The sequence below is a fragment of the Oryzias latipes genome, chromosome 23 (assembly GCF_002234675.1).
Source record: "Oryzias latipes chromosome 23, ASM223467v1".
Classification (NCBI taxonomy): Eukaryota; Metazoa; Chordata; class Actinopteri; order Beloniformes; family Adrianichthyidae; genus Oryzias; species Oryzias latipes.
This window is the reverse complement of record NC_019881.2, coordinates 4,668,482-4,694,723: the sequence shown is the minus strand read 5'-3', so window position 1 is coordinate 4,694,723 and position 26,242 is coordinate 4,668,482. Positions and strand designations below refer to the sequence as shown.

The 26,242-nt window shown below is 39.4% G+C and overlaps 1 protein-coding gene across 9 annotated transcripts in view; it reads left to right on the top strand.

The window, feature by feature from the left end:
* The first annotated feature begins 898 nt into the window (after positions 1-898).
* The window catches only part of LOC101156543 (neuronal cell adhesion molecule), a 63,065-nt gene continuing 37,721 nt past the window's right edge, over positions 899-26,242 (top strand). For 4 of the 9 annotated variants that reach the window (XM_023952204.1, XM_023952197.1, XM_023952199.1 and 1 more), the window contains exons 1-2: positions 900-1,084; positions 22,378-22,419. The gene's annotated coding sequence lies outside the window, so the exon portion shown is untranslated. Of the gene's footprint in view, positions 1,085-22,377; positions 22,420-26,242 lie in introns of all 9 variants that reach the window. The other 5 variants (XM_023952198.1, XM_023952196.1, XM_023952200.1 and 2 more) reach the window with 2 other exon arrangements.

Below are 26,242 nucleotides of genomic sequence, written 5' to 3'. Positions count from 1 at the left end.
TTCCTGTACTTTTATAAAGGCAGTTTTCATAATATTGAATTATACCCACTCATTAGTACAGCAGGGAGGCTATCCAAATCGGTCAAGAGTCTCTAATCTGTGTGTTTTGAACGACCAGAGCACCTGTAGCTTTCTCACAAAAAAGGATTTGATGACACATTTTTGTAAAGAATCAAATATAAAATTCATTTTAGCTAATCAAGCAATAAGTAAACATGAAATTATAATTTTGAATAAGTAATATAATTTTTAAAAATATATTTTAAAAAATCGTAAATAAAACTAAAGCTGAGCAAAAAAATCTGCAGAAATAAGCAAAAGGAATGGGGAAAAAAGGCATCATGTACTTCCAAGTTATTTCACGCTTCTCCATCTGCAGTTCCGTATACTGCCATTTCTTGAAAGGGGGCGCTGCAATCGCTACTTTTTTCTTTTTTCTGCGCCAGATTGGAACCATTGGAATAAACTCAAAGATCAACTGCGCAGAAAGACATCCCACGCTGATACAAATTTTTTACACTTGCTGAATCTACAGCGCTTGTAGCCGTCCACGTTTTGGGATATGCACGTTTTACCAGAACGTGCTTTAGACACCTATTCGACTCCAAAACTGTTAAGATACTTCAAAACTAAGAAATGTTAACATGTTTACATTTATTCAGTATTTATTTATTGTGTATATAAACTGTAGCAATTTAGGCAGTGGAAAACTAAAGGAAAGCATTCACCGTAGAACACATACATTGAATTATATAGCACAGAAAAAAAACAAAAAGACGTTATATCGACAAACTCTTTAATAGAGACTACAATTTTTTTTTCTTCTTTTTTGTGAAAGGAGGAAATATTTCGACTGGGTATGTGGTCTAATTGCATAGACGATCTTCGCCGCGCTGCTGCTCCTGGCAGCTGAGGGGGTGCGGATGAGGAGAGCGGATGGATCGGAGGAGGACCACAGCTTACTGTTGCAGCGGCTGAGGGGGACGGACGCAGCAGCCGGGCACGGTCCTTCCAGCTCTCACACCCCATCACCTCCAGCAGCGTCTTGGAGGAAACCGACGCTTTTTTGCGGGGGGGGGATAAGGTAAAAAAAAAAAAAACAACCGGCTTCGTTTCATTTTCATCCTCGTCATTTCACCCCCACGATTTGTATTCTTTTTATTTATTTATTCATTTTAAGATAATTTTTGTGTTTCCCCATTGTCGCGGGTGTCAAAGGAATAATAGTGCCGCGATGTGATAGCTTGGATGGGTTTGAATGAAGACAATATGGAGGCGCTTGTGATTTTTGCTGAACATCAAAGGCGGTAAAACTGCAGTCTATTCCTGACATCAAAGAAGCCGGAGGGAGACGTTTACGGGCTGTCGGACTGAGCGCCTTTCTCCGTTTTTTTTCTTTTTTAATTTCTTTGGGTGATGCAGTCAGGTCCGAGCAGGTGCAGACAGACATACAGGCTGAGCGGCGGGCTGGCAGGCCCCGCAAAGCCGAGGTGCTCATTCGGCGATGCCGCCAGCTGTCGCTCTGCTCCTCTGGGAGTCCCTTCAAGAGCTGCGACTTCAAGTGGAGTGAAAGCCGGCGCGGTGCTGCTGCCGCCGCTGCCGCCTTCACGGGCCACATTTGGGCTCGTAGAACTCGGTAGCAGCACGAGCGGCGGAAGAACGACATGAGAACTAAGGATGGAAGTCCTTTGAGATTTTTACCGTGATGAAGCTGACTTCAAAAAGAAAAAAATGACATAAGTTTGATGCAAACTTTAAGCATCTTGACAGAGGTTTCCATCTTGAAAAGTTTGCAAACCCAGCAGGTGATATTAGTTCTTAAAAGTGTCGTTATAAACAGCTTTAACATTTCCAATAAATTGCAAATGTATCGTTATCGCGATACACATATCGCAAAAGACAGCGTGAACTGCCATACATGTTTACACTCGTGGTAAAACAATCTCATGGCAGCTTATAGTAATCAAATAGAGCCGTTGATGCTACGTTCACACCCGACTTGTGTCACGTGTTCAAAACCCGCTTGTAGCACACGCCGTTCTCACTGGACCGTTGCTACCCGATGCTAGCCCCTGTCCGCCACCGACAGTCGAAAGACCCTTGGTGCGAAATGTCAAAGTAGTGCAAATCTCGTTCCAGACCTTTTTTTTCATGGCTCTATTCTGATATATGAAAGACTTGGTGTTGTGTAATACCTTTCTGGATATTAATTTCTCCTCCATGATCAATTTTCAAACAGTTGGAATGAATTCAAAAGGACACCATCCTTACCTCACTATCAAATCTGAGTCCCTGATTGGTCAAAGTTTAACTGGTTCGACTTTCAACGCGCGTTTTCGTACAGTAGAGCACAAAAACGGTCTTAAAAACTTTTCGTCAACACAATATTGATCAGCTAAAGTGTTCCTCATATCGTTTTACTCTACCCTCAAGACCCAAGTCTCTAGAAAATTATCTAAAAGAAATTTTTTTTTTTTCATAATCACAACACTGACTTCTAGAGCTGGAAGATGCATTTGTGGGATTAAAAATAACTTGCTTTGTAGCTCTATATATAGAAGGCTGAAACATTTCCCATAGTATTAATATTTACGGTTAGCATCTCATTTATTTATGTCGGTGTGGCATGGCAGTATGCTCATTCTGAAGCAGCTTCACTCTGACTCTTCTGAGATGGTGAAAAACGAAAAAAAAATCCAATGAAACTGACTACTAATGATCAAAACAAATACAGACAAGTAACTGGATATTAAATATTAAAACATGCTGTGACATTATTGCTCTGTAGGAATGAAATACTACGAAGAAAAAGTCCCCCAAAGTGTGAAGTTTTGCATCATAAGCGTTCTGCATGTTGAGAATTAGGATGCAACCTCCAGATAAATGAACTCAGGACTCAAAGATTTCATGAAGCTCTTCTCATGTAAAAAAAGATTCAGTTTGCACTTTTTCGCAATTATATAAAAGCACGAGTCATCCACGCTTTCGTCCCACTTTCTTTCAAGGCTCATCACATGGTAGCATTTAGTCAAAAATCCTCTTTAATATTATAATTTTGCACAAATACTCGGAAATTCTTGGCAATAAGTCAAAAAAAAAGAAAAAAGAATTGTCCTTTAAAATAATAAAGAACCAGACGTAGAATCAAGCTTCTATGACTGATCAGAAGAAGGCCAACACAACTAGTGGCTGGATGGCTATGTTGGAAATCATGGTTCGATTTCCAGGGGTCGCAGTGAGCCTCAGCCAGTATGGGTCTTTGGGCAAGACCCTTCATGCTACTCCTTAATTATATAGACCCACGGTGGCCAAAGTCTGGGTCTCCCCATGCCGGTCCCCAGCCCGGATAAAATACAGGGTTAGGCCTGCACAATATATTGCAAATTTATCATTATGCATATTGCAATAGACGGTGAAAATTGCAATAAATGGTTACCTTAAATGCGCTAAAATAATCTTATGGCAGCTTGAAGTATTTAACGAATCAAATAAATCCATTTATGCATTTCACCAATCGGATGGAGCCCTTCAAGTTGTTGACCAATCAGATGGACGCCTTCCCATTGTTGACCAATCAGATGGAGCCCTTTTATCATAGATGTTTGTCTCCTATGTCGACGAGCGTCATTTAGAGTACAATTTTTTTAAACTGTTGCAATGAAAGGGGAATGAGGTTTTTAGTTGTTTTGCTATTTGTTCGCATACCGCAAGTTTTATCGTTATTGCAATGCTGATCATTAATATCGCATATCGCAAGTTTTCCTCATATCGTGCAGGGTTGTGTCAGGAAGGGCATCTGGCATAAAAATCTCTAAGAGACCACTTGTGTGAATCAGTGAAAGCTGATTCGATATGGCAACCCCTAAGAGATATGCCAAAAAGAAGAAGAACTGGCTAATGTAACTCTTGCCCCCCCCCCCCCCCCCCAATTGTCAAATGTCATTTTCAAGTTAAGGCGCTTGACAAAAAATTGTGTGGTGAGTTTGTGTCGTCATGTTTAGTGGATAGACGTTCAGTTTAGGCATGTGAAATAAGCTGTTTCGCCGAAGGACATTTGCGTATGTAATTATGTGCGAGGGTTGTTTCACGATTGTACGCCTATTTCGCTCAGCCATGTCATTACATAGATCTAATATGCTATACCTCGACAAATTAGTAGCAGGACAAATATTTATTTAATCATCAGCATACATCTCATGATGAGCTGACCGCTCACCCCAGTTTACTCCATCTCCTATTTTTATAAGCGGTGGTGTGATCTTGAAACAAGGGAAAACTGGATGCTGCCTTCAGACTTTAGGGACTTAATCTTTAAATCTTTATAATGCGTCTAACAGAGGAGGTTCCCTTCAGTGATAAGAAAGATAATCAGGAATGCAGTATATCAGCGTCCCTGTCAGTGCATAAAGAAGGACTGACGTCCTGGCTGTCAGCCGTGGCCCCTTAAGATGTTTTGGGAAGCCATTTGATTTGTTTTTACAGACCATTTGCCTTTTAAAGCACTAATACCTTCATGACCATGAATTCATCCCTGGAGGTGAAGCTCATCTGCCTCGCAAGTTATTTTTTAATGAACTCATAAACAGCTCAGACCGTCTCCGAAGTCTCTACTCATGTGAACGTTGCAGCCAAAATGAGAACAATTAGCATCATAGATCCTTGGGTAGACTTTGGGGTAAATAGCACCCTGCAGGGATGATGGTGGGCCTGGGGTTGGGAGAAGCTTAAACACTCTTGACTCACTTCTGAGCGTGTTTGGAGGGCTTTTTCATTACCGCATCAGGACCCATTCAATTAACTGTAGATTGATGAATTGAAAAATGGTATGGAGGAACAGTCAGGGAGCTTTCAAGATAGCAGACTATGGAACACAGATGGTGTTCGGTTGGATTTTTTAATTGTTTGGAAGGGACATTTTGGCCGTAGTTTGGTCGAATCCAGTTTTAGGTCTATAAGGAGTAACTCTTGACTCTTCTTATTGGATTTTCATTCAACAAAAGACTCATATGAAGTGGACTTAGTGTCTCTCTTTAGGACGTTGCGATATTCAGATGTACACATGGGTCCTACCCCCCCAAATATCCCCGAAATGTCAACGATGACATGTCTTTTGTCATAGACTAGATGCCAGCAGCCAGTTGGAGTTGAGTCGTTTGTGTGGATCAGGTGGGTAACAGATGGGAAGGTGGTAGTGGTGTGTGTTTTGGGGGGAGGGGAGTTGCCAGACTGGTACAAGCTGGGTGAGTAAAATGACATATCTACCGATCCGGTCCGAATGGTTGGTTTCATTTCTATGCTCTGGTTCATGGACGGGTGAGCACGATCTGTGTCTGAGCTGTTCTGTTGTAGTTTGAGGTGATTATTCCAACACGGCCAATGACTACCGCTGGATTTGATCCAACTCACAGAGGGAGGAGGTTGTGGAAGACCTAAATGCTGAAAACCAGAAGCAGGATGAAGGGAAAAAAACAAAAGGAAACAATCTTATAAGATAAACCACTACTTTTTTTTATTTTTTTTTTATTTAACCTTTATTTAACCAGGAAAGTCCCATTGAGATTAAAAACCTCTTTTACAAGGGAGTCCTGGCCAAGAGGCAGCAAAGAGTTACAAAAACAGACAACAAATAAAATTACAATTTCAATTATAAAAACAGTTACATTTAAAGGAGCTGACCTCAAGTGCTCTCAGTCTGGCTTTAAAATCATTTACAGAGATAAGTTCAGGGAGCTTCCAGGTTTTCTGCAGTGTGTTCCATGAAGTGGGAGCAGCGTGAGAAAAAGCTCTTTTTCCCAGTTCTGTGCGGACAAATGGAACACTGAGCAACAGTTGATCATTTGAACGCACTGAATATGAATCAACATTTCTCCTCGTTAGTAAATCTCCAATGTAGGAGGGAAGCAGTCCAAGCATGGCCTTGTAAATAAAAGTGTACCAGTGTCCTTGCCTTCTTGTGGACAGAAGGCAAGGCACTTAAAAACCAAACATGATAGAACTACAATTCTAGATGAAATGACTGTAGACCTTTCATGCACCGACTAATCAGCCAAAAGGCGGATACAGTTGTGGGGAATTCAAACTCAAAACAGGTGTGATCGTTGCTAAGCACCATAATATAGTTAAAAAATAAAATAGACTTGAATACCAACCAAAACAGGTCTGATTATCATTAATGTTTTTGTTTGCTTAAAAAAAACGAATTCATTCAAGAAATATGCAGCTGTTTAAATACATTAGAGACATACTATAAAAAAAAGTTCCAAAAAAATGAACAAACTTCTTAAAAAGTAAAAGAGAGCATCAACTAAGATGCAACAAACTAAAAATAAAGATCAAGATAAAATGTCAATTAAGGGTGTGTTCAGACTGGACACATTTGGTTCGTTTAAAATGAACAAGAGTTTTCCTTCTACAATAATCCGGAACAAACTTTCAGTCTGAATAAATCCAAGTGGACTCTGGTCCAGGACCAGGAACCACTCTCCGGGGATTGGGAGAATGTCCTATAGTCAGATGAAACCAAAATAGAACTTTATGGTAAGAATTCTACTTGTGTTTGGAGAAAAAAGAAGGCTGAGTTGTATCCAAAGAACATCAAGCTTTGGGCTGTTTCTGTTTTTCAGCAAAGGGACAAGGTCCTGGAGTGGCCTAGTCAGTCTCCAGATGTCAATCCCATAAAAAGTCTTTGGAGTGAGTTGAAAGTCTGTGCTGCCTAGCGACAGCCTCAAAACATCACTGCTCTAGAGGAGATTTGCATGGAGGAATGGGCCAAAATACCAGCAACAGTTTGTGAAAACCTTGTAAAGACATACAGAAAACGTTTGACTGCTGTCATTGTCAACAAAGCGTATATAACAAAGTTTTGAGAAGAACTTTTGTTTTTGACCAAATACTTATTTTCCACCATAATTTGCTAATAAATTCTTTGAAAATCAGACAATGTAATTTTTTTTTCTCATTATGTCTCTCATAGTTGAGGTTTACCTATGATAAAAATGACAGGCCTCCTTTATCTTTTTAAGTGGAAGAACTTGCACAATTGGTAGCTGACTAAATACTGTTTACAGGGTAGATACATTAAAAAAGAAAAGACAAATACGAAGGGTAGTCACAAACAAAGAAGGAAACATTGATTTACTTGTAACAAAGTAAATGGAAAACAAACAAAAGAAGACACTAAATGAGAAAAATGAAACACAAAATTCGATTTAGAAGCACTCTTAGAAAATCAAAAACCATATTTGACTTTCTTTTTGGATCATGCTTGTAACCATGGGAGACGATTGTCTTCAGTCTCCATGGTGCGTGCACTGTACAGCCTCCTAATCTTTAACCATTTTAAATCCTAAAACAAAAAGGAGGAATGTTCCAATCCCAATGGTGGGATCGTCTTTTATTTTGAAGTAGGTTTTAAAAATACACTATCAGTCTCATCCAGCAGAATCTTTGCCACGGTCTTAAAATGATTAGTGAGGATTTATGTCAACAGAGGCCTTTGGGAGCCAACAAACCAACAACAACAAAAAGACTGAGTTTATAGCGAGATAACCACAACTGTGAATTTCAAAGATGTTTAAAGTGTTATAGTATAAGTACATATATAAGTAATATTGCAAGCGTTAGACTTCTAAAGTCCAAAGGTCTTAATCACTTCCTTCCGCTAAGGATCACCATTCCAGCCCCCACGTTTTGGAAGCACACTTGATGTCGAGGATCTGTTAGTCGTGGGGTCAGGAAAGCTGTTTCTATTCAACAGATCTCGCTTATGTCCTCATTCCCACTCGTCTGATGCCCCCCCCCTCCGCTGGAGGAAAAAGGCTTCAATGGGAGTCCTCTGCTAGAACCGAAAGAATGTCTTTGTAGAAGAAGATAGACGGGGCAGCCGGACCATGAGGAGGACGAGGAACAGAAGCGGCTCTCAGAGCAGGGAAGCCATCCATCAGCCAGAGCCGAGTTCGTGATCTGATAAACTAATTAAAGACAGACACGCCATCGCGGATGTGGGACGGTAGGGGGGCAGGAGGATAAGCATCTGTCTGGTTGTTCACCCAGCTTTTAGCTTAAGTCGAACCAAAAGAGCGAGGATTGTTGGGGCAAGTATATTAGTGTATTGTTCCAGGAAACGATAAAAGATATAAATGACTTTTACCCAGAATGGCTGGAAGAACCAGCTGATGTAAATGACTTAACATGTTATGATGACGCATCTCTATGTCAACACCACTTCCCATCAGTGATGTCCCGCTCTGCATCTTCTCTTTCTTTGACCCTGGAAACTGCTGAGCCCCAGCTTCTTTTCTGGTGCAACGTACTCCGTTGTTTGTTGCGGAGCCAGGCTGCGTCCCTCACCTTGTCTTTTGGCACCAGGATACAATCCATACCCACTTTCTGTCATAGCACTTTAATATATTACCCTTTGGGATGTGAGTCGACCCCGCCTTTACAGGCTGCTTCAGATGCCTGAGGGGAACTTTGGTCTTCCCTTCAAGATCAGATTCTGGGTTGAATTCAAAATATTCTAGTATTAAAAAAAACACAAATTGTACTTATGGAAGGTTTGGAACAGATTGGAAAAAATGGTTTCAGCAGCATTTTGTATGTATGTCCACCAAATCGAATTTCACATTTTCCTGGGCTGATCCATTAAACAACCAGGTTGAGATTGGGTTATGCTCTCCTTTATTTTATTAATTTTCATCCATTTATTGATCAAACTTGTCAATCCATCCATTCATATTCTGTTACTGCTGAATGCCGTCTGGGGTCACGGGGCTACCGAAGCCTGTCCTGGTTACTGTTGGGCAAAGGTAGGACTTCCAAAGGTAGTCCACAGTCTTTCTACCACACACCGTCACATTCAATTTAGAATCACCAAATTAACCTATGAAGCATGTTCTTGGACTGTGGGAGGAAACAGGTTAGGGTTGCCTACGCATGATGGACAAGAACACGCAAACTCCACACAGAAAGGTCCCAGCCAGGATTCGAAACTGGGCCTTCCAAGCAATCTTCTGATACATTCCTTCTTGGCTCGTCCCAGTTGCTATTATCATAAATTCATCTCTCCCTCATTCATTCTGTTCTTCAATTTAGTTTTCTGTATTCATATGCACTTTGGTTTCTCCTGCTTTTAACAGTGCTATGCAAATGATAAATTGATATTCTTACCAAAATTCCTATTTCCACCATTTATCCATCCTTCCTCTGACCTCTATGCTCTTCTCACCCTTCATTTGTCTTTTCCATTTTGGTCATCTTTATTTAATATTATTCCATATCAAGAAGTTCCAAAATTCTGTTTAATTATAAGGACCCTATTGGTTATAGCTGAAACCATACCGGATTACATGTTTCATTTGTAAGAAAAGCCTGTGTCATGGTGCTTGTTAAAGAATTATGGCTTTTTAGAGGTTTTACCCAGAATTTCTTGATATGTAAAAATCAAAGGTGGATGTTTGTGGGAAACATTTCTTAAAAAAAGGTATTTCGTTTTTTTAAGGACTCTTCTAAAAACTCATCTTTAAAAGGTAAGAAAGGAATAAACCTACAAGTACCTTCCTTACATTTAGTCAACGTTGTCCTTTGGTTTTTGGTTGATGGTGTTGCACCAGCAAACCAATGACAATACTGGTGACTTTAACCTTAAAATATCGGAGCTTAAGCTCCAGAGTTGACATTTCTTTGACTTCTGTAACTCTTCAACAGTTTGCGCAACTAGCGTAAGCACTGCGGATGTTGTCACAGAGAAAAGAATGTTGACAAAGAATGTTGAAACTATGCTAATCGTGTAAACGTTCAGAGTTGCGGTAGGTCAAAGAGTGTTTGATATTTAGGTGCTGCTGGCGATGTTGCTTATGTTCAAGGGTTAATAAAAAGATTGGTAAAGTTTGACTTAACTTTGGTGATATTTCCCAATGCTTTGGCCATTTGATGAGCATGTTGCATGAAAGCGTACAAACGTCTTCATGTTTCAGCTTCATCGTCCCATTATTAAACCTATCCTCTAAATGCGCACATTTCTTTAAAATACTGGTTTCCTTGGGGGAGGGAGGGGTACACATGACTCAGCTCAAATGCACAACCTCTTTCTGCCTGTATTTTTACATCGCCATGCACACTGCTGGTGTTTGCCCCCCCACCATCCCCACTCAATCTCTTCTCCGAAACATGGCTCACAAAGCCCATTTAACCTTTAGCCAGCTCCATGCGAGCCAGCGCTCGCTTTCTGCCCACTGGCTGCAAACAGCAAGTGTCTTTTGTTACTTTTCAGAGGTATTTAAAAAACAACCATACTCATGATTTGTCTAAGCTTATCTCTAAATGACTTGTTTACATTTTTAAAAAATAAATTGTAGGATAATTAACGTTGTTGCTTTTTTTGTTGTTGCCATTAACTGATATTTGATATGTGCTGCATGGCAGATATATTTGCTCTGGAAAAAACCTGTTTGTCTATAATGGGTATCAATGGCTTTTCTTTTTGAACAGACTGACAACCAGGTAAAACAAGATATCTCCTGATAGAGGGAGTATTCCGCCACAGCAGGATACTATTAGTTTGACTACTACTTTTGACTAAACACTAATACTATGTAGGATGAGTGCACAGACATCTCAAAAATAGGTAACATTAGAGTCCTGGTTTTGCGTAAATGATAAAAATTCCTAAATTTTGTGTTACGTAACCTTTTTAGAAGCTACTGAAAATTTAGCATCTTAAGGCATGTTGGTTATGTAAACCTATGAAGTTCCAACAAATACTGCCAAAAGCTTTTAACGTCCTTTAAAAAAAAGTCAAAGGACTATGTCTATTACTTTGAAGTTTTATTCCCTATTACATTCTTTGCTTTGATAAATTCATACTTGTTTTTTTTTTAAAAGATTGAAAGATTTCCCATGTAAGGCTTTGAAAGGACATTGGAATTGCTTTATGTGACTCTCTGACTTTCAGGTGCGTTTATTCCTGCTTTGTGTTTCATCCTGGATTTGAATATAAGGCTAACTACATTTGTTTAAACAAACTGAAGCCAAAGGTTGAAAGCAAATCAGTGGCTCTGCGCTGATTTTCATGAGTGGACGACGGGTGAGTCCGGGCCACAGTTGATGCACAGACCGCCACACCAAAAGCAGCCTCCTCCTATTGGCTGCTCAGGTGTGTCTCCCGGCTGTCGGGGAGGTCCCATTGACCGTGTGTGGCTTTGATTGATACCGCTTTTGTTTCCTCGTGCCACAAAAGAACAACACATTGTCATCAACAAGCCGAGGGCCACAGAGACATAGCAGCTGGGATGTGTTTGACCTCAGGGCCCAAGAGCAATTACAGCAATTATAAATAGAGAAACAAAGCACACAAATGAATGAATCCGTCTACACAAAAGCCTTGATAGAGCATCATTTTACTCTTCACAATCTCTATTTTTGGACACTTTTATTATTCACACATAAGTGTGAATTTTAGAAGAAGAAGAAGAAAGTTTACTTTATTTATCCCACAATGGGAAATTGTTCTCCGCCTTTGACCCATCCCCTGGGGGAGTGGTGAGCTGCAGGCGATCCGTGGTTGGGAGGCCGTAGCTTTAAGGGCCTTGCCCAAGGGCCCTCACTGGGTGATGTTAATTGCTCGCCATTGATATGGTAATTGCCCCATTACCATTGGTTTCCTGGTTTCCTGCGTGGTAGTCTTTCACCTTACCAACCAAGCTACCCAGCCACCAACTTTAGTACATAAACCGTCCCTTCAGGATCTTGTAGACGGTTTTTGTGGTACAACAAAGCTAGAAGTTGCGGCAACCTTTCTTAAAAGTTGCAATATTTGTCAGTAATAATTTTTAGTTGAAGGACATAGAAATTTTAAAGCAGTTGGCTTTTTTCTGCCAGTTTATTAAAGTGCATTTTTATATAACCCCTCACATTCTTTACACATGAGTTGTGATTTTTCACGTTTCATTGTTGAAAAGTTCCTGTCAGACCTTTGCTTGTGCTCCAACACAAATGTAACCTCCAGTTTCATTAAAAAATATTTGCAAACTGTTTTTGTTGGGTATTAAGGCCTATTCACACCGGAACGAATTTCGCCGGCGATTTTCGGCGACGTTTAACGGCTTGTGACTAAACAAAGGGCACCACTGTGAGTGTGCACACCGACGCGAAAAAACGCCACGCGTCAAAGTGTCACTTTTTAAAAAACGCCTCGGGTTCGTTTTTTTGGTTTGACGGACCGCGTCGAAATCTATTCAACCAGTGAGAATGGCGCTTTTGCACACGTGTCTGGAGCTTCTGAAGTTACAGTAAAACACTACTTGGGGGCGCTCAAACAGAAAACTGCCTTTCTGAGCACACATACCAGCGAAGAAGATAGACGCCAAGTAGCGTCTGCACTGCCGCGAAGAAATAATGACGGACATTCTAAAATATCCCCGAACCAAGCACCAGTTGGAGCTACATGGTGCTTGAAATATTCATGTTTTCTTTGTATGATTCTGACAAGCGTGTAAATACTTGCTCTATTCTTCTGAGTGAAAAGCGACTTTAAGAAGCGTAAAGTTGCGCAGCGCCACCTTGTGTACAGGAGTATTTCTGTTTACATTAAGCACCATCTAATGTCAGGGAATGAAATTGCATGTTCGCTCGGCTCATCGTCAGCGAAAATTGCCTGGGTGTGAACACAAAAAACGTGGCGAAAAACGCTGGCGAATATTCGTCCCGGTGTGTACGGGCCTTTATAGTCACAGTAGAGCAGTAAGAGTTATATTTGCGTTAGACCAATAAATCCCTGGAAAATGTTACCAATTATGATGAAACGGTGGCGCTGATGCCGAACAAATGCGAGAAAGTCCCTAAAATGAGTATGTTATGCACCTTGTTCCACCTGAACCTACAGGAAGTTGGCTAAACTCCACCTTTAGCTGTGACTTTTGTCGCACTTCATATAAAACAGATATTTTAATCAGCCATGTCAGCACGAGAAAGCTGGAACGTTAAATACGTTTACTGGTTAAATTGATTATGTAAACGTTTTAACCTCTTAACTTGATTGGTGAAGACAGTTTGACAGGTTGAACTTTTTCAAAATAATAGTGACTCACCAAAGTTGCATTGATTGGACAAAGCTGCTATGTCAAGAAAATGTTGCAGGATTTGGATGAATTTATACGAATTGGTAAAATCACAACACTGAAAAATTCTTGATCTTTTGCAAAACTCTGAAATGTTTTTTAACCCCTCACTTTTATCAAAAACCACCAATTGATCTATCAAGCTTGGATCGATTCAGATACAGTCGTCGATTTTATCAACTGAGCCCTTGGATATTTGATCTGAATAAATAGGTTTATTGTGCTGGTGGATTAAATGAGCAAGTTTAGCTGTTAAATTTCTGTTTTGAAGCAGAAAATTTAGGGCAAAAGAATGAGGTTGAATGTAAAATAAGTATTGTTTATCCAAATATCCTCAATTGTAAAAATACTTATAAGTTTCCTTCACATTATTTAGGTAAAATACAATCAGTTTGTTTCAGAAGTTCGACAAAAGAAAAACATTTTTAATGCATTTTACTTTATTACAACTATCCTGTCGTTATAAATGAAATCAATCACATAGAAATCTCTTCTCCAGTGATCTATAGTGTCAGCTTTCCGTCGTTTTTTGCTCTCCTACTTTTGTCTTCCTGTGGTGGAAGATATGCTGTCAATATTAGCTGTCTCCTAGGCATCCTATATATATACTCTTCCCTGTTTGCACATCCTCATCCTCTTTACAGCGATTTCCACAATTCGGTTTCTCGTTGACCTGCTCTTGTTTCAGCATCTGTGCCCATCTTTACTTTCCCGCCCGCATGTCTTCTTTGTAATAAGACGGTCTCCAGGGTTACGGCTCGGTGGTCATTTTTTAGCGTGTTTCTGACGTGTCGTGTCACTAAGGGCATAACTCTTAGCAGTTCTTCTGGACTTTCATCATGAGGGAAGTTATCAGAACATCAGTCCAAAAAATAAAGTAGATTTAAGGTTTTTGTGTCAGTGCTCTTCAAAAGTGATAAATACTTTCTGGATAAAATGTATAAAATATTTTTATTTGACAAAAGGCTTTTTAGCAAACACTTTTTGTGTGTTATGATCCTTGAAAGCATCAAATTAAACATGGATAGTTTAGACTTGTGACGTAAGGGTTTATCTGTTTTCATTAAAACAATTTCCCCCAATTATTGTAGGTTTTTTGTTTCTGTTTTTTTTTCTTTTTAGGTGATATGTATATGACGGTTTATGCTAACATTAAGCTAGCCATCCATCATCTTTAGGGTTGACAAACTGTTGTTATTATTCAAAAACCTGACGGTATGAAGAGGACTTACGTTAATCAACTGTTTTTTAAGATTTTATTAAAGTAAACCCTGCTAGCGCTATTGCTAGCCGTGCGCAGCAGCATGTAAGACAAATACAGATGACATTGTTGAAGAAGAAACAAAATAGCTGATAGCACATTAAAAAAATAAAACTCAAGAGCAACTATTTAATTGCACTAGTGAAGCCTTGCACTAGTGCACTAGTGAAGCCTCAAAGCTTTGAGGCTTTAATCTGAAGCTGCAATCACACTGGTCTTCTGCGTAGTGCATTCAAGAACGTTCTATTCGCGCCATCATGAACACGCATTCAACCGACGATGTTCACACCAGACACGTGTTTTTTTTGTTTTTTTCTTACTGTTTACTAGCGCTTGTCCACTACCTAAAGTAGGAGGAAACTTGATGTGATAAGTCAAAGCGGTGCAAATGTTGCTCAGACCTTTTGTTCTCACAGGCCTGTTTTTTTAAATGTATCTAGCTGTCATATTAATCCAGCCATGCACAAAACGCAATTATTAATATCTGCTTTGTGATCATGTTTTCAACGTTGGTGCCTCCGTGTTTTGAAAAGGACACTACACACACCTTTACTATCAGATCTGAGTCCCCAATTGGTCACATTGCCGCGGTTAAGTGTGTTGACTGGAAGAACCAGCTTATGAAAGTTCAACCGGTTGAACTTTCAGCGCGGGATCAATAAACCCCGGATTTGTACGTAGAGCCTGCGACCGTACTTAAAACCCTGCGTAGCTGCGTGTGATCACAAGCGTTTCAGACGCGAAAGCCGGAAATTCCGGCCTGCGTGCATTTGCATAGACTTTTCATTCGCTTCGGTTCGAGTCGACACAGCCAGTGTGAATCCAGCTTCACAAAAACGATAGGAAACGGGGACATCTGGTGGTCAAATATAGCTAGTAAAAATCTGTTGAACGTTAACTAAAGTTTAAAAAGTGGTCATAAAAATATTTTGGGTTATTTATGCTAGGTGATATTTGAATACATGTAAATATTGTACAGTTGTATTAATGCTTGCTGAAAAAAATTCGCTGCAGACAAAAACAAAACAAAAAAAAAAATGCAAATTTAAAGACATGCTACTCCACATAAAAAAAGACGGACTACCAATGATAAATAGTCAATATAATAAAGATTTATTTATAAAAATGTTTTTAAAGTTTTTAAAATAAGAAAAAACACTAAAGGAAGTCTTAGTTTTCTGTTTTGAAAAGCAAACTGGAAATGTCCTTTGTTGTTTCCCATATTTCTTTGAACTAACATTTCAAAGCTGTTTTGAGGGGGTCGATGGGAAAGCCTGCAGAAATTCAAATATTAGCATAGAAATCATAACTGCCGCCCGTCCTCTGGTTCACTGTGGCTCATATATCGTGCAGTCAAATTTCATTTGGCGAGATACTTCGTTTGCATTGGCTGTGGCTCAAAAAGACCATCTTTTCAAATTATCTTGCAAATGCTGTCGCTTCTTTTTCTGCCACTTCTCTCATTTCGTGTGCTTTCTGCTGTTTATTAAAAAAACAAAGCCAATTCTTGTCTTTTTTAGCTGAATAGGAAATTTTTTATATTTAAAAAAATAAAAAAATCTTGTGTTTTCTCTTGATCTGCATTTTTTGTGGCTTTTTTATGAAGACAGGGGCGTAAAAACTGTCCGTTTAACCTCTGACCTGACAGAAAAGAAAAAAAAAGGGAAAGTTAGAGGAAACAGTAAAACTTTGTGATGAAATCCAGCGCTTCTTGGCTCCTCTTTTAGTCTGGCTCTGGAGTGTGTTTGTTGGCCATTGTTCGAGAGATGCCCCAAGACTGTTAACATGAAAAATCTCTGGAATAATCATGGCAGCCAAACCCCGCCCCCATCCTACAACGTACATCTGGAATTAATAACCTCAGAAACCTGATCAAAGTTTATGAAAATCTTTGGAAAATGTAATTCATAAATAGGTAGCAAGAATTACACTGTCATTTTTGTGCTGTAAACATAAGTTACGGTGTTAAAAAGGCTAATAATTCATAGGGAAACTACCACATTACAAGAACATCTCTGTATTTGTCAGTTTTATAATGTTTTGGCTTCTGAAACTTTAAGAAAGATGTTTATATTTGAGTTTTTTTGTGTCATAGAGGCTGGGAAAGTGTAGAGTTTTTTTATATTCATTTTACATAAATAACAAAATAAAATGTTTTGTTTGTTTTGTTTTTGGATGAAGAATTTTCAAATAAATACCAAACTCCATCCTCTTCCTAATCTGGAATAATTATCTAGATAATTATTCATAACTGTTACTTTGATTTTAACACACAAGCTTTTCAGTAGAGATTTTCCACCTTAAAGCTGCAATACTGATGTTTTGGGCTCAAAATAAGTCAAACAGACATTTAAGGTGGATTTTTTTTCTTTCCTACTATGTAAAAGTGGCTTGTAAACAGTCTGCTCTTTTAAAGTGCTCTTAAGCCAAGCTTTGGGTTTTCAAAAAGCACTTTCTAATGTTGATCTTTCACTCATTTAAACACACACGAAGACAGACCTTTGAGTGTGTGAACAGAACTAACAAAAAAAAACATCACAAAAGTGCTGCAATTATTAATTCTTGCTTGGCTTGTAAATCCAGAGTACATCGTCCTGCATCTTTTTATTTTATACTATAGGCTCACACACCTGCAAAACCACACCCACCAATACATAACCTAGCACTACACCAGAGCTTTTCACATCCAGACGCTATGTTTGAATGGAGCAGCCTTCAGGGCTCCTCCAGACAGACCCTAGATCTTGTTACTCAGGTGTTACTGTCTGCCTTCCTGGATCGCTGTGTGTTCGCTCATTTTCGTACTTTACCTTGAAGCAGAGAAGCGGTTAGAAATGCTTTTGGGGCTTTTGTCTTTCTTTTTTTTCTTCCTCTCTGTTGATGTGAGTTTCACACGCCAGCAGCATCTGTGTTTTTGGCTGTTTGCACGGCCTGGGGTCATGCTGGTGCGTGGACGGCCGCTGAGATTCAGTATCAGGATTCATTAACTGGAATCTCGCTGGAAGCAAACACAACCTCTTTCAGCTCTGCTGCTGTGAGTCCTAACTCAACCAAAAAAAAAGAAGAATTTATGGTTGCAGGCAAGACATTAGCCGGCAATGAAAATTCTACAAAATTTCAGAATTGTAGCACCTTTTATGAAACCCTTGTAATGTGACTAGAAGGTTCAGTCTGCAACATGAGCTTAAGACGGGGCAAAAAAGTAATCGTTTGATTCATTTCAAAAAGGACCTAAACAAACCTGTACAGATTTGTAAAACTAATTACATTCCGTCAACAACCAAAACTTGTTAACCCCTAACGTGATCAACGTGAATTGGCGTATTCTGTCACGGATAAAAGTGGCTTTGAGCCGGCGTGTAACACATTACTTGCTATTGTCCGCCTATCCGCTGATCGGTGATCGCTTAAGGCGGGCAAATTAAATCAGGCTCTAAAAGAGACATCTCCAGTGTTACAGTTTTAACGTTTAAAGCTGGGGGAAAAAAACTGTTAGGGTCGGCAGTTGAACTAGTGTTTCGAGTATTTGCCAACCAAAATAGGGGGTAGGTAATACGTGAACTTCCGGTTTCGGACTTCTGGTGCCTGCTAATGATGTTAGAGAGCCATATTGCTGTCTGCAACCATGTCCACTTCTGCATTCTTGAACTTTCAACTTTTGATTTTATGATTTGAAAAGAAAATAAATTTAAATATTTTTTATTTTGGTTTCTGACTCCAATAGATCTGGATTTATATTAGTAATGATATTTTAAAACAGCCTTTTGGCTACTCAGTTTCCTTTAGTAGTAAAAACATTTTAAATTCCTGTTGCTAATAACAAACTTCAAATTAGATTTAATCTGAACTCCATGTTATGTAGTCATTGACGATCAAGTCTATCTTGATCGTCAATGACTACAATGGCACGATCACGATAGACTTGATCGTCAATGGGACGATCAAGTCTATCTAGATCGTCAATGGAACAGTCACGATAGACTAATGGTTGAATGCCAGCTGCTACTCTGGCCTGTTAGCCTTAGGGATTAAGGTGCACACACACATTTCTATTCATGCCTGCAGTCAGTTATTCTCTCACAGTAAAAAAAACCAGACCCATTCAGCGCTTCGTCTCCCAGTGGATCCATAAACCCAGCAGGCTAATTGAAACAGAAGGGAGCTAATAAATCACTGGGATCTTGTGCTTGGTGTTCGAGACGTTATGAAGATGTATTGGTTCAAGGACACGGACAGAAACAAAAGGCCTCAGTTCTATCTTAATTTTGTGCTAGTCTAGAGATTTTTTTCTTGTGAAAAGAATAAATATTCAGTAGAGTTACACAAGCTCTCCAAATACACTAAATTCAACAGTTTAGGGTATCATGTCATACCCAAAAGGAAATATCAGAAAACAGGTGTTAATATTAGCATAAAAGTAAGCGGAATATATAAATGTTACAATATTTGTTCTATGGATTCTTTGAAAAAAATTACGCTAAAGCTAGTTAAGGGAAACATTTCTCAAAACTTTGTTCTAAATTATTCTATTCCTAAGAAGTAAAATGCATTTGAAAAAGCAAAGTCTTTATCCCATCTGGTAAGATTCTTTGATTTTATTGTAAACTATCAGAATTGATATATTTTAGCCTTTTATTCAACGTGCCTTTTGCCGCTAAACATAGGGGTGAATGTGTCATTTAAGCTAGCTCCAAAAAAGTACTCTTGCTTAATAATGTTTAGGCAGAACAATGTCTCTATCTTAAAGAAAATTACATTTCAAATTAAATGTTTACAAATTATTATGTCTTCTTTTCTATGATCCTTTTTACACTAGCAGTACTGCACAGTTTAAGCTAGTTCCATAAAAAGAGTTCATGCTGAATAATAAACACGTTCAAGGCCAAACAATGTCTTTGTCTCAAAGAAAGTTACATTTCAACTTTTAATGTTATTTCGTATGTTTTTCTATTGTGTTTCTTTCTACACAAAGCGTAGCGGTACTGCGCAATTTAAGCTAGCTCAATAAAAAATATTCTTGCAAAAAAAAACATTTAAGCAGAACAAAAAATGATTTTTTTTAAAACCATTATGTAATCTTTGCTGTTGTATGTTTCTTTTTACACTAAACCTAATAGTAGCCTACTGTGGAGGGTACCACTTTAGCTAGTCACACAAAAGAACTCTTGCTAAATAATAAAGTCTGTTTAAGATGAACAATGTCTGTCTCAAAGAAAAAAATTGCATTTAAGCCTAAATTCCTAAAAATTATTTTGCATTCTTTTCTACTTTGTGTTTCCGTTTTACGCGAAACGTAGCTATGCAGTTTAAGTTAGCTTCAGAAAAGTACTTTTCTAAATAAAACACTATGAGGCAGAATTGTGTCTTTATTTTAAATTACATTATATTTAAATGAGAAATGATCAGAAACCATTCTGGATTCTTTGCTATTGTATGTTTCATTTTACAGTAAATGCAGCAGTATCCCACTGCGCAGTGTACCATTTAAGCTAGTTCCATAAAAGTACTCATACTAAACACAAACTTAAGCTGACCAATACCTCTGTCTCAGAAAAAAAGTTAAATTTCAATTCAAATTTTTTGAAGTAATTTTTAATCGCATTCAACTCTTTTTTTATAAACGTAGCAACACTGTGCATGCACTATTTACACTAGCTCCATAAAGGTACCCTTGCTATTGTTGCACATTTAGCCTGAAAAGCATTAGTATTTCTAAGGAAAGGATGCAGTATTATTTATGAGAATTGTTTTTGTTTCATTTCCTATGTGGCCTTTTAATCTCTATCAAAACATTTTTGAGCCCAGAACGTCAGCTCCTCCATCCCTCTTCCCTTCATGTCTTATCGTCTTTGCTTTCCCCTCTTGCCCCCTCCTGATGAAGCACTTTTAGATTTACTTAAATAATTCATGCTTTTGATTCCAACTTACTTAACCCCCCCCCCCCTTATGTTTTCTTGTTTCACCCAGACACTCTTCCTCCCATCATCTTCAATCTTCCTCCTCAGCCACGGTCCTCTGAAGTCTCTGTGCACTCCTGTCTACATTCATTAGGATATTGTGGTCCTTGTTTTTTCCCCTTCTTTTGCCTCATCTGTGTTGTCTCTGCTTAGGATGTTCAGGTTCAGCTCCTATAAAAATCACTTTAGTTCAGTTCAAAGTGCTTGAATCTAGAGCATAGATGGTTTTCGTACAACCCAATCTGTTATTCTTTATTTCACTTGCACCTTTTTTGGTGAGAGTTTAAACTAAAATACATGCTAATAAAAATGTTTTGGTTGGTATTCTGTTTACACAGTTATAGCTTTTGGTTTAAGTGTTAAGTTTATGTCACAGTTCATATGTTTAAACAGCTTAACCTCAGTTTATTATCGCCATTCATCCAACTCACCATTTCTCTGATCTACCTACAGCTTTGATTGCTCGCGTTTCAATAAGCCCACGCTCTTTGTCTGTCGAATTTGTTTTGCTAATGTGAGATGAATGGAGGGTCTCTCTCAAGAGATTTGGATAATGCATTCGTGGTCACGAAAAGAGATCTGTTTGCTGGAGGTGGTGGGGGGCACCAAGCATGTGTTCGAGAAGCAGCCTTTCATTTGGGCGTGCACCCCGCTGGAGGTAAAGTAATAAAAGTGACAGGGGGGCATTTGGGTTGATTTAGTGTCTCGTGCCTGCATGAAAGACATTTGCTGGCAACTCCCGAGAGAGCCGGGGCAATTTTTCCATGTATTCATAAAGTGCTCGTAGGCGACAATGGCCCTTATATGATTAATAAATTGAAGTCTGTTTGCTTGAAGGACCAAATTCATTTGATTGCTTTCAAGCAGCACTCAACTTCTTGAATCACAAGAGCTGCTTTTTGTGAACTTAACAGATTATTAAACAAGTTCTAGATTCGATTACCGTATTTACCGCACTAGAAGTCGCTCTGGAGTAGAAGTCGCACTTTTGGGAGAAATTTATGTAAGAGAAAGCGGGAACAAGAATAAACATTTCATCTTGAAAGCCAAATCATAATAATGGAATAGTTAACAATAATAGACTGAATAAACGCACCTTTCGCTACCGGAACACATTGATGCTTATGTAGCTTTTAGGAAATATAGGAGGAATCTAGTGTGTTGGCGCAAAATATGAACGACTATTAAGACAACCATAGCATGAAGAACATGCTAACATGTCAACTGAACTCTTTATCACTTCAAATCAATAAATCCGCTGAATTCTTCATCCTCTGTGTTGCTTTGGTACAACACCGCCAAACTCGGCGGGAGGGAGAGAAGGGCGGGGCATCTTCTTCTGCATTGGTGTCAGTAGCAAATGCTGATGCACACATCTGCAGTGCATCAGTGGCTGTTTCTTTCCTTCTTTAAAATCAAATCACATATAAGTCACAGCAGGCGCGTTTTCTTTGCACAGTTTGGCGACTTGTATGTGATTTATAAAAGAAAAAGAAATCATATACACCTGAGTATTGGGTTCAAGGGCTCAAGAGTATCGGTTGAGTTTATACAGTTTTAACATACTTAAAAAAAGTATGTTCATATATTTTCTGGAACTTACAGCATCTGTTGGTATTTCTTTTGTTATCTCACAAAGATCATTTTAATTTCTTTTCTATATTTATTTTTAACAAAATAAGTCACCCAGTTAGCAAATCCTATTTTTGAAGGGTATTCCCTAAAATTAAATTTGTTTAGAAAGAATAAGAACATAAAGAAGAAAAGCAGCCCTTGTCATTCATGAACACTTTCCTCTCCCCACTAAATGTTTGCCAAATAGATCTTTTTCAACTATAAAATTGATCGTCCCCTTTCATGCGTGTGTTATAAGCCATTATTCTGCTTTTCTTTCACAAACATGTTGTGATGCTTTAGTATTTGGGAAAAGTAAAAAATGAGTGATGTATCTGTAAACATACGTAACAAACTAACAGGAAAGACGTGTTCTTGGCTAAAAATAAAATTATACACATCTCACTATCTTTTTGCATTTTTTTTGCAGGTTGCCCAACCCTCTGGAGGCGGACATCTATAGCCTTTACAGGTAAATCAAAAACGCTTTTATAAAATTTGAAAAGTAGTGGCCACATCGTCTGTCTGTTTTTCAGAATAAAAGGAGCGGGAAACCGCCCACTCTGACAATGCTGCCTCTGCTTGCTAACTTGCAAGTCTCTGGACTTGCCTTTTAACTGGAATGAACCAGTGCTGCAGAAAGATTGGGGAGGAAGAAAAACCTTTACATAATCAGTCTTATGCCATGTTCAGTAATTTTTTTTAATTTTATATTTTTATAAAAGGGTTAAATAATGATGGGCGTAGACAATTTTATGAAGTGTTCAGCTCGGGGCTCCTATAAAGTCGGGGGCCCCAGGTAATTGCCTACCTTTCCCCAATGGTAAGTCCGGCCCGTGAATGAGCCACAAATCTCTTAAGAGCCCTGACGAGAGCTTTTAGTGATTTTAAACCTGAAGGTAATACAGATGTATGTGATATGAGATATTTCTCTACCTCCAATCTCCAACAACACTTGTTCCAACAGCAACTCTAGACGTGAACTAAATTAAAAAGGCTTTTAGTACTAATAGATAGAAGAGTGTTATTGAAGTCCAGACCATCACTATCGTTCCTCTCAGATGTATTCTGCAGTGGTGTTATCACGAAGAGACTGACTATCCATTACTTTAAACTGAGCCATAAAGACAGAAGAGATTTGACCTTTAGGACAAAGACATATAGATCAAATGAACCGCACAGCTACTGTTGTGGGAAAGCCCACCAAAGCCTTGTACAGTTCTCAGCTCGTCAATACTATCCTCTTTGCAGAAGCACCAGGGAGTCTTGGCTCGCTTACAGCCACAGATGAATTTACAGCATGGGTCCAGCGACATGCAGCACGAGGATAAAACCGACGCCAATTTTAGTCCCTTTAAACCTGCATACATGGCCTTTGTCTGTTTCATGTCAGCACATCAGCTGACATGAAACATCTGGAATCTCCGTTTAGCGTCATCTGGTTTCTCAAAATGTTTCAGTGTAGCTTTGAAACTGAAGATAAAGGCTGTTTTTAAGTTGACTTAATCTTGAGATATTGTTTTGGATGATCCTTTGTAGTGAGAGATGTTTGATGAAATAAATTCCCAACCAAAGCTAAGTACAACCGTTTCCAGGCTCTAAGTACAAAAAGAGTGGCCATTGACCGCACCTTCAGGCAGCCAATTTCAATAAAAAGTCTATGTAAACACTTGTTTCAGGCTTCTGCTTTTCAAAATCTAGCATTCACTCATAGCTATGCAGGTTTTTAAGATCGTTTTCGGCCTCTGCGTACAAAACAAGTGGCCAAAAACACACCTTCAAGCAGCCAATTTGTATCAAAAGTCTTTGTAAACACTTACACATACAAAAAGACCGGTCACTGAACACGCGTTCAAGCGGTCAAAGTAAAATGAAAAGTCTTTATAAACACTCGTTTTAGGCTTCTGTTTTCCAAAATCTTGCATTCACACATAGATACTCAAGTTTATACCGCTATTTTTCGGGCTTTAAGTACAAAGCGAGTGGCCATGGAACGCGTGTTGCCAGCTAAACTAGGTCAAACTGTCTCAAAACCAATGAGGCACTTGGATTTGGTAGTGATGCAGGTAAACTCACCTAACTCAGAGGCTAGGTGGTTTATCTGGTGAACTCAGACACGGGGACAAGCCTGGTGACATTTATGTTGGTTCTTCAAATGAAGATAAACCAAGGCTACTCTCCTTACATGACGAAATCCATATTCGCCATTGCATACAGGGCTCCAGACTGCGAGCAATTGGTCGCATTTTGCGACCAAAATTTGAGAGTGTGCGACTGAATTTTACATCCAGTCGCACATGCGCGACCAGTAAATTTGCTTCCCCCACCCTTCGTATTTTTTATACATTAAACGTGGAAGGGGCACGTCAATGATCAATGAAATAATTAATGAGACGCAAGCGCACACGGACGCAGGCAGACACACACTCGCGCACATACTCATGAAACGCGAGCACGTACACTCTCGCGTGATGCCTGTCTGCGAGGCGGCCACTGCGTGTGAGAAGAATAGGGAAAGCCACTGTAAGTGGCTAAAATGCATGTAGGGGGAGGGGCCTAGAGATAATCGATTGCGCGTAAACATCTGTGGGAAGGAAACGGAGAGACAAATATCAAAACCTGATATGTGCGTCTGAGCTATGAGCAAGCGAACTATTGATTCGTTCTTCCCACCTGCGGCTAGTGTACCAGTGCCAGAGTGTACAGCAGGGGTCTCAAACTCGCGGCCCCCAAGATGATATTTGGCGGTCCCCGCCTTAATATGAAGGTTTAATGTTACTGCAGCCCGCCAGTTTGTATGAATGACACTTTTTCATTGTCGTGCGCGAAGCTGACCAACCAATCACAGTGGGGTATATGACTCTTGGGGGCGGGACAATGACAGGGCTTGAAAGCAGGACACCTGACAGCTCCCTCCCCGGACCACATTAAGGAGTTCCTTACTTTCCTTTAGAACGTATCTATTCGCTCGTAATTTTCTAAATACATGCAGTCCGTGCTGAACTTTTCTCTGGGCCGCACAGAACCGGAGGAAGGTTTAGGTTTTGGTTACGGTTACGGCGGCGCATAAAACGGTCCTGCGCGGTTGTTACGGCAGCACACCGCTCCCGCGGGAGTCGGGTCAACTGAGGAGAATAAATGTCCCACACCTACATGCGTGACAGCTAACGGGGCTTGAACTTTAAACACGTGCGAGCAAAAACAACATTAGTTTTAGACACACTGAAAATACGTGGGGAAAATGCAACGATAGACGTGTTTGAGATGAACCAGCGGCTCGCCTAGATCGTTGGGGAGACCGGGGGGGGTGGGGGGGGGGGGGCTGTGAGATGAAAGCGAGTCTACAGCAAGACTGAAGGAGAACAGGAAATTGGAATTGTCCTTAACATTCAATTTAGTTTTAATATTCTTCTCCCCCTTAGTATGATCTGTGTTATTATATATTTTATGATTATTTTAATGTTTTGTGATGTATGTAGCCTTTTTTTAATGAATTGGTATTTTAAATTATTTTAATTAATCACTCCACTACAAAAACCATCAGGACACATGTCCCATAATGCATTGTTTTGTAGTCTGTAGGGCAGCTTTCAGTCAGTTCAGTTTCCAGCTGTGTCCGGGTAGGTTTGCCCCTTGCTCCCACCCCTTTCTCGATTGACAGTTGATGTTGGAGCAAAAACAAAAATATATGTCACACACCAGGTGATCTGTGCAGCGTTGAGTTCACCTGGGTGATCTCAAACACGCTTATTGTGCATCTTGGCTGCACCTATTTGGTGTCACAAAGATAAATTTGTACTGTCATGACAGTGATGCTTTTGTTTTGTTGCATCTTCAAAAGTGCAGAATAAAATGTGACACTGAATTTGAAACAGCACATTGTAATTTCTGCATCTATTATTAAAGTATTTATTAGTAATACAGTGGAAATTAGTAGATTTGGTTAGAATGTTGATTTACGGTATGCGCCCCTAAATTTTCTGGTTGCGCCCCTAAAATTTTCAGTTAGGGGCCACTGTGCTCCTAGTGAAAAAAGTTAGTCTGGAGCCCTGGCATAGATGCTAGCAATTAACTGAACCATTTCTGTTTCTGTTTCATTTGTGCTGCGAGATTTGCACCTCTTCGACATTTCGCACAAAGCCTCTTCAAGCTAAAGGGGGCAGACATGGGCTAGTAAATAGTAGAAGAAGAAGATAACGCCCTTTCTTTCTTGTCCAGTCTGAACACCTCAGGCTGAAAGTGTGCTTAGCGCATTCTTCAAAGTGCATCCAATTCCCAGTGTGTACTCAGTTTAA